A 12,522-nucleotide genomic window follows, 5' to 3' on the forward strand; every position below is an offset into this window, starting at 1 on the left:
TACCATCCAACCTGACAGAACTGGAGAGGATCTGCAAGGAGGAATGGCAGAGGATCCCCAAATCCAGATGTGAAAAACTTGTTGCATCTTTCCCAAAACGACTCATGGCTGTATTAGATCAAAAGGGTGCTTCTACTAAATACTGAGCAAAGGGTCTGAATACTTATGACCATGTGATATTTCAGTTTTTCTTTTTTAATAAATTTGCAAAAATTTCTACATTTCTGTTTTTTTCTGTCAAGATGGGGTGCTGAGTGTACATTACTGAGAAATAAAATGAACTTTTTTGATTTTTGGAAAATGGCTGCAATGAAACAAAGAGTGAAAAATTTAAAGGGGTCTGAATACTTTCCGTACCCACTGTAAATATCAAGATTCTATATAGAACCCAAAGGTTCTATGCAAATCTGTAAGACAACAAATAACCTTTAATTAAAGGGTGCTTAAATTCATACTGAAAAAAATAACCACTACATCAGAATTAATCTTTGATTCTGTTTGTTGAAAAACAAGATACTGGCAATTAAATAATTAAGATTGTGTTTCAGACAATAAATGCATAATAAAGCCTTGCACATAAATACCAATATATACTAAAAAACTATATACTGCATATAATATATACAGTATATAATGCATTTACTATAACTGCTATATACAGTATAGGCTAAAAGTATATAGCCCTATGCTTTCATTGTTGTTGTATGTGTTTACATGTACAATTGTGCTTATTGTGATCTCTTTCATCTATTATGAGCACACTCAGGCAATAGCTATATGCACATACTGTTACTAATCAGGACTAACATAGGTCAAAATGATTTAACTTAAACTATAAAGGTCCAAGACTTCATAATCAAAAAGTAAATAATACAAATATAAAAAAAAAAAAAAATTAAAAACCTTCTAGGCTTACACCTCGTTTACTTTACACCACATGTAAATTAAGATTGCATCATTCATTTGCTGATTCAGTGCAACTACATTCTCCCGATCAGCAGGTCATATTGACGGTAAATTTGATGACATGACTGACTGATCAGTGAGTCAATGCTATGTTTAGTGCAAGGTGGGAGAAAGCAGAGCCCACACAAAGTACCATTTATCTACTAGCCAGTCACTGACATAAAAAGCTCTTCAAATTGTGCATAAACAGGAGGGTCCTGCCAATGAACTAAAAGGTGGGAACAAAGTCTTGTAGACTTTTTTAAATGGAAATATGGTTTTCATCATGGTGTTTCAACCAGGTAAGTGGCAAGTGTCTATAATGTTAGGCCTACCTTTGCTTTTTGTAAACGAACGTTACAGTACCATTAGCTGTTAACCAAGCAAACCTAGGTATAAACGTCAGTTAACCAAATGTTCTAGCCCCCTCTTTTGGGGGGCTAAAAACATCGCCCAAAATGTCAGAGATTTGGCTTTTGCCTTCTACAGTTGGCATTCATTGTATGCATTTTTGCATTGCTTTGACCAGTACCGGCACTATTCACAAGCTGCCGGTACGTTATTCTTGGTCAGAGTAGGGAGAAAATTGGGTGCTTTTTTTATCCAAGTGTGTACACAAAGTTGCTAATCAGTGCAACTTTTTGTGAACTGACCAATCACAGCCTGGATGGGGCAAGACATTAAAAAGGTTGACATCGTGCTACAACAAACACAATAAGCAAAAAAAACTGACAAACTGACATTTATTTTCAACATTATGTAGTATTTTTATCCTAAAATAACAGCTTCAAAATCATTTTGATGGTACGCTGACTTGCCTGCTATATGTAAAACTGGAATCCTGCGCACAAAACCTTTCACACCTTGCGGTAGTTTTTGCCAAACTTGATAAACAAATATTCCTTTTACAGTAAAAAGAACTTCTTTTTTTTGCCCAGGTTCTACATACTCACTTTGAATCAATTTTCAAAGTGCAATTATTGACAGAGCTGATGAAATAGTAACAGGAGTGATTCATCACTGTCGTGGCATCATTACTGCAATAATTTAACTGAGCATGGGTCATCAAAACAAGCCCTAGCAAACCAGAATCCATTCATCGTTTCACTGTCACTCTCTCGCCTGCTAATTTAAAGTGAGAGCAGAGTGGCACTAATGTTTTTCTGTGAGCATCATCAGCTTCTGGATAACCATATCTGATTGGTTGCGAGATTTATTTATTAGTGTACTGGGGGAATGGACTGTTTGCTTGATTGATTGACTGATGGGTCGCAGGCAGGATTGGTTGTTTAGTGTTATGAGGTGTAACATGCAAGGACGTTTTCAAAATAAGTAAAAAAGGATTCTGCAATGACATTCGATTGCAAATGTCATACATTAATTTGTTAACAAAACTTTAAAATAAAAATTAGCAGAGGACGATTGTTTATTAGCATGAAATATTTTTGGTGATTGTTCCACTTGTACTTGACCTGCTTCCACTTTAAATGTATCCATGAAGACTCATGGGAAGCTGCTTTTTATTGTGTATTGTGTATTATGTCATATTCAAAGTTGGAAGAAAAAATTATCATGTTTTTGTTCTAATACACCATTCAAATTTTAAATACTAATTTACGTTAATAGTGTAGACAGTAAAGGGTGAATCTGAGCATTAACCACAACCAGCTGTTATTACAACACAAACATACAAATACCCAACAGCTATTTAAAAGTACAATAGGATTTATTTAACCTTAGCCCAAATCAATGATTAACAACTTCAGCTAATGAACTGCTATCATCTATTCTGAGCAAACAAAGCATACATCAATCAGCAAGCATACATGTGTAGGTGTGTGCATGTGTGTGACAATAGAGGGGGAAGCAACAGGGAAAATAGCGGACGAGAACATGTGGATGGCTCGTCACACAATGATTCAAAATGGTAGGCCCGCAAAGCTCAACACTTTAGACCCAAAATGGCGGAGACCTTTTTCCTGTCCTCACCAAAATGGTGTGGAACACAGCTGGAGTTTAGGCTACAGCTGTGGCTCATATTGCCAAAGAGGTTGCAGGGAAAGGACTTGCTGCTTACTGAACACCTCACCAAGATTGTTGTACACATGAGGACAAATCTGAGGGTTCAGTGACAGCTGGGTTAGTAACATTTTCAGCAGGAGCCAAAGCAGACTGAAGACACAAAGAATGGCAAATATTGCTCCAACTCACCACTTTGCACAAGGGCCAGTCAATGTGGGTATTGTGTTTATTTAATCAAGGCACTCCCAAAACTATAAAAGCATTAGGAGGGAATGACAAAAAAAATGGATGACTTTACAATGATTTCCAGCAGGGAGTAGATTCAGGGACTTAAGCTGATGATACACAGAGCAACTTTTAGAGCAATCGTGCATGGTAATGAGTAAAGATTACTACCGTAATCCCCTTCCCCCACCACTCCACCACCCACCGTGCACCGCTGCTATTCGTTCAAAACATATTCGAACTTGCCACTAGTAACATTGCCCAGCAACATTGCTCAAAAAGTTGCCCTGTGTATCATCAGCTTTAGTCCAGCGGCAACTCAAGCTTTGCAGCGAGTGGTTCAAGAAGCTGCTCAGGCTATATGCCTGCTAGCTCACCAGATTGGAATCACGAAAACTTTCATCTGCACCAAAGTCTACCAAAGCACATGAGTGAGAGCTGCTGGTAAACAAACAATAATTTGACATTTAACTGCATGTGTGTTTGGGGAGAAGAAGAAACTGTGGATTGACTCACCAGAACCCCGACTGAGACTGATGAGCCTTCACTTTTAACTGAAGGGGACAGGAAACCAGAAAATTGACAGGCTGGCCACAGTATATGCAAACCCCAGCTTTTACTCTTCTTTGGAGTTCGGCCGGAGTGAGATGGTTATGGCCCACTTGCATAGTTTTGTCCTCTGAAGACAGATTGCTGAGCTGCAATACCAGACGAGGAAACCACAGAACTAGTGATGTGCAGATCGATCCTAAAGTATCGATATTTCTGATACCAACGTTTCCTGCTGTAGGATCGATAATCCTATAAAAGGATCGATATCTAAACTCAGTCATTTGGAGTGAGGATGGTCTAATTATACTCGGTTGATAGGAACTACTTTTTTACGCCTGTCAAAGTCATGCTTGCGCTACGGCTCTGTGACGGAGCTTCTTTGTAGTGAGCCGCTGCAGCCCTTTACATTTCCCGCCATTGAATACTGACTATGGCTGACTGTAAAAACAGTCACGTCTGCCTGTATTTTAGCTGTGAAGGTAATAATGTTTGCTCTGTGTGATATGTGTGCAAAGACAGTGAAATACTTTGGCAACAACGCAAACTTCGCTAAACATCTGAGATTAAGTCTGTCACAATAATAGGATGTAATGAAGCGGCAGTTCTGAGCAGGATATTTATATTATAATTAAAGAATATGACAGTAGAAATAAAATATGTAAAACGTATTGGTATCAGTATCGGCAATACCAGCCTGGTTATTACTTGGTATTGAGGCTTTTATCCAAAGTGACTTACAATTGCTATATATCAGAGGTCGCACGCCTCTGGAGCAACTAGGGATTAAGTGTCTTGCTCAGGGACACATTAGTGGATGTGTCACAGTGGGGAATTGAACCTGGGTCTTTCCAAAACATTTTATTTTTCTAGATGATTTCACTGATTATGAGATGTTGAATTTGCATGTCAAGTAACTTTATGGGTTAGACAAGATTGCTTTATCCTTCACACTGTCTGCACATTGCTAGGCTAAAGGTTTATGGCTTATGGATGATTTACAATACATGAGCAGGAGTTTTCATACCAGGACTTTTCACAGGGTACATGGCTTTTGATGGATACATATCTGCTGCTACAGGAATCAAAGTTTCTCTATACACCATATCAACTTCCACAGCACATCACCCACTTTTAGTCCTAGCAAAACAAAACAACAGCATGTGTGTTGCTTTCTCCCACAATGCCTCCCTCAGATATGTAAACAACATAGACACAACACTCAGCCCACCTCCTTGGACACAGCACCCTGTTGGCTGGCTTACCACCATTTTCTAGCTACTAAATGTCAACGCAAAAGGAATGCTGTGGTTTATGAGCACCTGGATAGGGAACAAAGAAATAGAAAAAAACTGTCTGGGAGAGAGGGAGAAGAAGAAGAAAAAAAAAACATTAAATTAATCCTTTAAAAGCCTTTTAGCAATATTGCCCTCCCACGGCGATCTGGTAGCACACACAGACCACTTCCCATCATTTAATTCCAGCTGAAATTTAATTTAGTCCAAGAGCAATTCATTTTGTTAAATGAGTAAGCCACCCCAAACCACCACCACCCCAACATGCATATATATGCAGCACACAGTCTTGTGTTATGCACAGACACATCCTTAGATGATTCAGTGGCAACTCTGTGTCCATTTTATTTTTGGACTATGTATTTAACAGAGCGAATGACACGCAAGTTTAACTAACACCCACCAATACCAGCCCCTCCCAATCACACAGAGATGCTCAGACAGACTCACACACACAAAGTTTTGTTGTGTGAAAAGGTATGATGATGCACAAAGAGGACTTCTTAACTTCTGCACTTTAACCATAGGGTTCCTCCACCTTTACTGTGTCCTCAGAATATGTTGTTGGTTAATTTGCTATCCTTCATTTTCTCATTTTCCAGACATTCAGTGTGATAGCCATGTTCATTGATTTGCCTTACAATACAGGTGCAAAGTCAAGGGTATGTGATGTTATGATGTCAATACTATAAAGACTCACAGTAAAGTCACAGATCAGAAAAATAGAAATAACTTTGCTTGGTAGAACAGATTATTTCCAGTCATGCTTTAAATCTAAGCTGCAGCTCTAAAGAAATAATACATTTGTCCATAGAAGTGGAAGTATTTACATCAAGATAAGCTCTCTTTACAGCATATAGGCACACTTGTACTAATATGAATGAGAAACTTTTAATGGGCTGTCATTAAAACTGTTCATGTGCAGCATACACTAGATAATATGCAAAGGCAAACCAGCTTTGTGTGGCCCAAACAGCTCCTTGATAGCAAAAATGATCTGATTGGCTGTAAGCCATATTTCTTCTAAGCGCCCCTGTGACAGACAGTAGTTTGCAATATTTTAGGAGCCCTGGCCTTTTTATATACCACCTGGTGAGGAAATTTCCACATCAAACACTTCTCTTGATGCCTCAAGAAGCTGGGCTTGCAGCTGACCCCCCCCCAAACAAACGCGCACAAACACGCACACACACAAATACGCGCGCACACACACACACACACACACACACACACACACACACACACGTGCAGACACCCTGCCCTCCACACCAGCTGATCAAAGCCCCTGTTTGAAGCTTATCCATTGGGAATCCCTTACAGGCAGCTCCAAGACCCAAGATGCCAGTGTTTTCTGTTGTACAATTTCCTGTGCCACCTAACCTCAGATGATCTAAAGTAGAAAATGTCAGAGACACACGGTCACACTTTTGCAACCATGTTAAGTAACAAAACTTTATCACTTTCAGTGGATAATATGTAACAAGTAATTAACATTGTTTTCCTGTAGAAAGATTAACCAACAATAGTTTTGTCCCCCTAACCCATTATAGTGAGAATTTGCTTTACATTTACATTTTCTCAGTTTAAAGTCAATTCTTTGCCAAAAAGACTTTATAGTTGTGGCTGTTCTTGCAGGAGCAAGAGCTGGCGCAAAGACAGCATGTGCTGCTGTGATCTTGTTAAATTGTATTTGTTATGTTGTATTTGTGGGAAAGGACTGAAGTGGATGCTATCTTTTAATCATGGTTACCATTATTATAATAGTATCAGAAGACACATACTACTATATACCTCTTAACATTCCTGTAAAATTCATGCAAAACGCCCATTCAAGGCGTATCCAAAGTAAATTGAATGTAGCTCTTGAACCATTTGGAGTATATGCATGTTTTTGATAACACTCTGGAATGTCTAACCCAAAAGTCAGAATGATTGTAAGTGCTACTGGAATTGATTAATATAAGTTTAAAACACACTAAAACTAATATTTTTCATTTCTACTTGAAAATGCTTGTTAACAAATGCATGCAGACAACTATAGCTGGGACTTATTAGCTGGAATACACTGTAGGGCCACAGCATAAAGCCTTACATAGTCCAAGTTTAAATTTCATACCAATACCATGAAAAATCACTATTTTACAAAGGTTTTCCTAAGTGTATGTCTTAGCGTAGTTTTTCTAAACCAGCACTGCCCCTTGGCGGCAAGCGGATACTGCTGCATCGCTCCGTATTAGCCGATAGCTTGACGCAGAAGGTTTTTTTTGCTGGTAGATCATGAACTTCCTACTTAAAGCTGGATATTGTTATTTTCATAATTTTATTGGCTACAAGTGCCAGTCATTGGCACAATTGCTTGCAATTGGCTTGGCCTACCCACAAAATAATAGGGGCTGGCCCTTCCTTACAGCGCGGGCTCTCGTTGGCTATTGTAGGCTGTGAAAGAGACATGTGAGCTCCTATTGGGTCAGATTTGGTGTCACTTGAAAGGTTAGAGTTCAGCGGCTAATTTAAATACAAGAGATCGTAGTTGTTTACATTATCTGTGTCCGAAATCACCCAGCTCGCCATTTTGTAGTGTAGTGTAATGTCTTGCCTCTCTGTCGAAGAGGAATGTGGTTGCCGTGATTCAGGAGGTTATTGTACTGAAAATTTCCGAACAAATCTGCCTCATTTCAGCACAGTGGACACCTCCCCTGCACTCTGGTATTTGTAGTGATGTTTTAGGATTTTGACAGTGACAGCACTGGCCATGCTCCTTATAAGTTTCTCTTTGACTTATGTACTTTGCAAGAAAAAAAAAGTCTAGGTGACACAGTCCAACAATCCATGCTGGTACTTCAAACTGCTGCGTCCAGGCACATGCAACACAGCCGCAGCAGCAGCAAGTGTGTGTGCGTGTTGGAGAGAAGCACATAAAGAAAACTGGTGAATTTAATATGTTGATATGGAAAGAAATCAATTTACGGAGCTTTAAATTAAGTAGGTTAGGTATTTACTGCATCTAATCTTATCAGTTGTTAAACCATTCACAACGAGGAAACAAGGCACATAAATTTGCCAATATAGGGTTCATTCCTAGACACAAACACAGTTTGTGTGTGCGCATGTGCTTCATAACTGGAGCACAAGGGCCCATCATAACAGCCTGCACTGGATTCCATTGTTAACTATCTTACTAATGCCTATTGCATATTTTAACTCTGCCCACTGATGGATAACTTGCTGCTTGTGGGGCTGAATCTGGCAGTAGACCGACCAACTAAAATATCATACTGTCATACACTGCTGGAAAACTGCCTGTGAAGGCTTTTGCAATAATTATTTGGCACTCAATACTTCCCGAGGCTTTTGAAAGATGATTTATTTTCTCTTAAATCATAACATTTGTTATTAATACCTGGAATGTACTCTGTTGCACAATGTTGAACTAACCTGAGACTCTACATCAAAATGTCACAAATTCTGAAGTCTGAAGACTAACAGCCTTTGGAAGAAACATGGCAAATATGGTCCACAGATCATTCAAAATGTTTGTTATGTAACACTGAATCGGTTACTCAGCTGTGGTCAGCTCAATGCGGACTGAGCCAAGAGTGCTACTTTTTACCCTAGTGCTGAGCTCTGAGGTCTTTGCTAACTGGGTTGGAAAACACACTAATGGTGAGTGCAAAGAGGAGTGGGCCAACACTGGTCCCAATATCCATGGCTTTAGCAGGGTTTGGAGGTGTGTGTGCCTGTGAGTGATTACTTGGTGGGGGTCAAGCTTCTTAAATTGGACAATTTGGGCAATAAGATTTAGATTACAGGGTTCTAAATATGGTTTAAATTAGTGTAATGGTTGAGGTTAATTTTAGTTTGGGGTTATTGTTATAGTTAGCCCGAGTTTAGGTTAACGTAAGGTATGTATAGGTAAGAGTGTCTTCTGAATGTTCTCTATGAACAAGTATAGAATTATAAATGTGTTTTGCACTTACAAAAGCCTTGGAGTGTAAAGTCTGGTCAGTGAGGTTCACCACCTGTGCTGTTAATCATGGTTGTTACCCCTGCAAAGTGCCAGGTGATGCATTCAGAGCTTCCGCTGCTTCATTGATTGCTTGCCTTTAATGAATGGAATCTTTGGCATTTTAGGCCATGTCCTCACTAATGTGAATTCATTTTAAAACATTGCTTACAGGCCAGAAGTTTCCCTCCCTCCTTCAGGTGTGGTTGAATGGATAAACAGCTCTGATATGCTCTGCTTGGTGCTTAGGTGTTTTATTATAGCAATATTATGAAAATCTCTCCTCTGTCTCTGTTGGTAGAAGCATGAAAGTGGTTATTTGGTAGATGGTCTTAAGTGCTAGCTTCTAAACAAGACTAACTGTCATTCTTTGGGGTCACTGGTTCGTAGTGACTACATGGGTGTACAAGAGAACAGAGACAAATTGTGTCGCCATCACTATCACATCAGCCACTTTTAGCTACCAAGTCTAGCAACACCTGTGCACTTTCTCCACAATTATAATCCTGTCTTCACTTGGATCTCCAGTTTCACAAGAGGACAGTAGATGTCAGGGAATGGTAAAAAGCTTAGATGGTAAGCAATTAGTCACCTTTTCATTTTCAATTTTCACTGCCAAAAATGGTAATAGCTATAGATTGTCATATATTCAAAGATCAGGTCAGCCACTGTTCTTTTACGTTTTTTTTACTACTTTATAGTTTTGAACAGGTGCTTATGTGCACAATTGAAAATAAAAGTTACTCTTTAATAATCTCTTAACATTCCAACGGCCCGCCCACGGGCCGTCACGTCCTGGCGGCAGCTTTCAGTATGTGCACACTGCTATGTTAACTTCATACTATGATACAGCGTTTGAAAGCTAAAATCCTCGTGATTCGACCAATGCAAACCATTTCAAGATACAAATCACCACAGCAGGTACAATCAGCGTTTCTGTCAGACCAGCCAGTACAAGCAAAATTATATTCTTATATTCCAACAAAAATGGTCTTGTTACCTTGTCAAAGGTCCAGATGATCCAATCCAGTAAAAATATTTAGTCCAAACCACATAATTCCATTAATAAATCCCCAGGGACTGTTGCCGCATTGTTTCATATTTGCCGGCAGATGTGGCTTGTATGTCATTATAACCGTTATAATGCTGATTTCAATGTAAACTACGATAGCTTGTATTCAAATTAGCCACTGAATTCTAATCTTTCGAGTGATACCAAATCCGACCCAATAGGAGCTCACATGTCCTTTTCACAGCCTTCAACAGCCAACGAGAGCCCGCGCTGTAAGGAAGGGCCAGCCCCTATTATTTTGTGGGTAGGCCGAGCCAATTGCAAGCAATTGTGCCGATGACTGGCAGTTCGTGTAGCCAATAAAATTCTGAAAATAACGATATCCAGCTTTAAGTAGGAAGTTCATGATCTACCAGCAAAAAAAACACATTTGCGTCAAGCTACGGAGCGATGCAACAGCAGCCGCCTGCCGCCAAGGAGCAGTGCTGTTTTAGAAAAACTACGTTAAGACATACACTTAGAAAAACCTTTGTAAAATAGTGATTTTTCATGGTATTGGTATGAAATTTAAACTTGGGCTAGGTAAGGCTTTATGCCGTGTCCTGTGTTTTCCATCCAGCATTTTCAAGTAGAAATGAAAAATATCAGTTTTAGTGTGTTACTTATATTAATCAATTCCAGTAGCACTTACAATCATTCTGATCTTTGGGTTAGATCAAAAATCAAAGTTTAAAAAAAAAACATCATAAAAGCTACTAATAAAGTGGCATGGAATTTAAGTGATTAAATTTAGTCATGCATCCCAGACATGAGAGAGATGTGGTCAATCTCTGTATCAATTAATTGTTCCCTTCTTCTTCTACTACAGGAGAGTTTTATGTTGGGTGGGGGTTTTTTTGTTTTTTTTTTACAAGATTTGCCAAGAGGAATTATACTAAAACATTCATCTGAGCAAGTGCTTTGATACTATTACAAGTACAGAGCTACTAATTCTACAAGAACATTAAGTACTGCAGTACTGCACCAAAACATTTCGGGTAACATTATTGCCAGGACTATGACTACTCAAAATATTTACTGTAATAATTCGTGACAATCACTGGGCTCAGCATTCAGGTATTATCTAAGTCACTGTTATTGCTACTACCCCACTGCTACTGTGTTGTTCCACTAAAAACTGCCCTAAGAAAAATGTTGTTTTAGTTTTCAGATATCAGAATATGTAAAAAGAAAAATAAATGTGGAGAAGCCACTTAAAGCTAAGTCTCCCGCTCCTATAGTGCTAATAAAGAACAGCTGGAAGATAAGAGACTACCCCAATATTGATTGCATTAGCATTAAGAGGGGTATTTTTGTAGTTCTTTGTATATGTGCTGACTATAGCTTTCAGTCACAGCTGAGGTGAACAGCTGCCTCTGAGGCTGTAATGGAAAGGTTATAACCCTGAGGTAAATAAAAAGCCCTTTTGAAAATAATTTAAAGTGATACATTTACACAGTTTGTCATATTGGATCTCATCAAAGACATTTCCCACCACCCCTTACAAAAAGCTTTCAGGAAAAAAATGGAGCAAAAACACATAGCTTGAGTGATGACCTTATTATTATCGTTTTAATGTAACAGTTATTTTGGTTTTGTGGCGTTTGACCTTTTAGTCCTCTAAATACCCATGTAGACTGCCTATAATAGAGGGGTTGGTAAGTAGTTTTATGGTGTATTGAGTTTTCGCTAGTGTGGAAAGTCAGAAAACATTTGTTTTATGACACAAAAGAGGGATTTCTTTACCAAAAACTTTAAGACTTTCAGTACAAATGAAGGCAATACTTAACAAATACAGTAGGAAATAACATCTACCAACTGTGTCATGTGTTTGCCGTACAGGGATCATAATCTAACAATGACATAATGCTGAAAAATGCTACTTGTAGCACCTTTAAAATCACTTCAAACATACAGTGGGTACGGAAAGTATTCAGACCCCTTTAAATTTTTCACTCTTTGTTTCATTGCAGCCATTTTCCAAAAATCAAAAAAGTTCATTTTATTTCTCAGTAATGTACACTCAGCACCCCATCTTGACAGAAAAAAACAGAAATGTAGAAATTGTTGCAAATTTATTAAAAAAGAAAAACTGAAATATCACATGGTCATAAGTATTCAGACCCTTTGCCGTGACACTCATATTTAACTCAGGTGCTGTCTATTTCTTCTGATCATCCTTGAGATGGTTCTACACCTTCATTTGAGTCCAGCTGTGTTTGATTATACTGATTGGACTTGATTAGGAAAGCCACACACCTGTCTATATAAGACCTTACAGCTCACAGTGCATGTCAGAGCAAATGAGAATCATGAGGTCAAAGGAACTGCCTGAAGAGCTCAGAGACAGAATTGTGGCAAGGCACAGATCTGGCCAAGGTTACAAAACAATTTCTGCTGCACTTAAGGTTCCTAAGAGCACAGTGGCCTCC

At 38.8% G+C, this 12,522-nt stretch overlaps 1 long non-coding RNA gene across 1 annotated transcript in view; it reads right to left on the reverse strand.

The window, feature by feature from the left end:
* Nucleotides 1-10,101, reverse strand: part of LOC123970636 — a 17,681-nt gene extending 7,580 nt beyond the window's left edge. Inside the window, exon 1 of the long non-coding RNA XR_006825030.1 lies at nt 10,040-10,101. This is a non-coding gene — a long non-coding RNA (uncharacterized LOC123970636). The remainder of the gene's footprint in view (nt 1-10,039) is intronic.
* Between the last annotated feature and the right edge of the window lie 2,421 nt (nt 10,102-12,522).

Source organism: Micropterus dolomieu, linkage group LG05, assembly GCF_021292245.1.
Source record: "Micropterus dolomieu isolate WLL.071019.BEF.003 ecotype Adirondacks linkage group LG05, ASM2129224v1, whole genome shotgun sequence".
Taxonomy (NCBI): Eukaryota; Metazoa; Chordata; class Actinopteri; order Centrarchiformes; family Centrarchidae; genus Micropterus; species Micropterus dolomieu.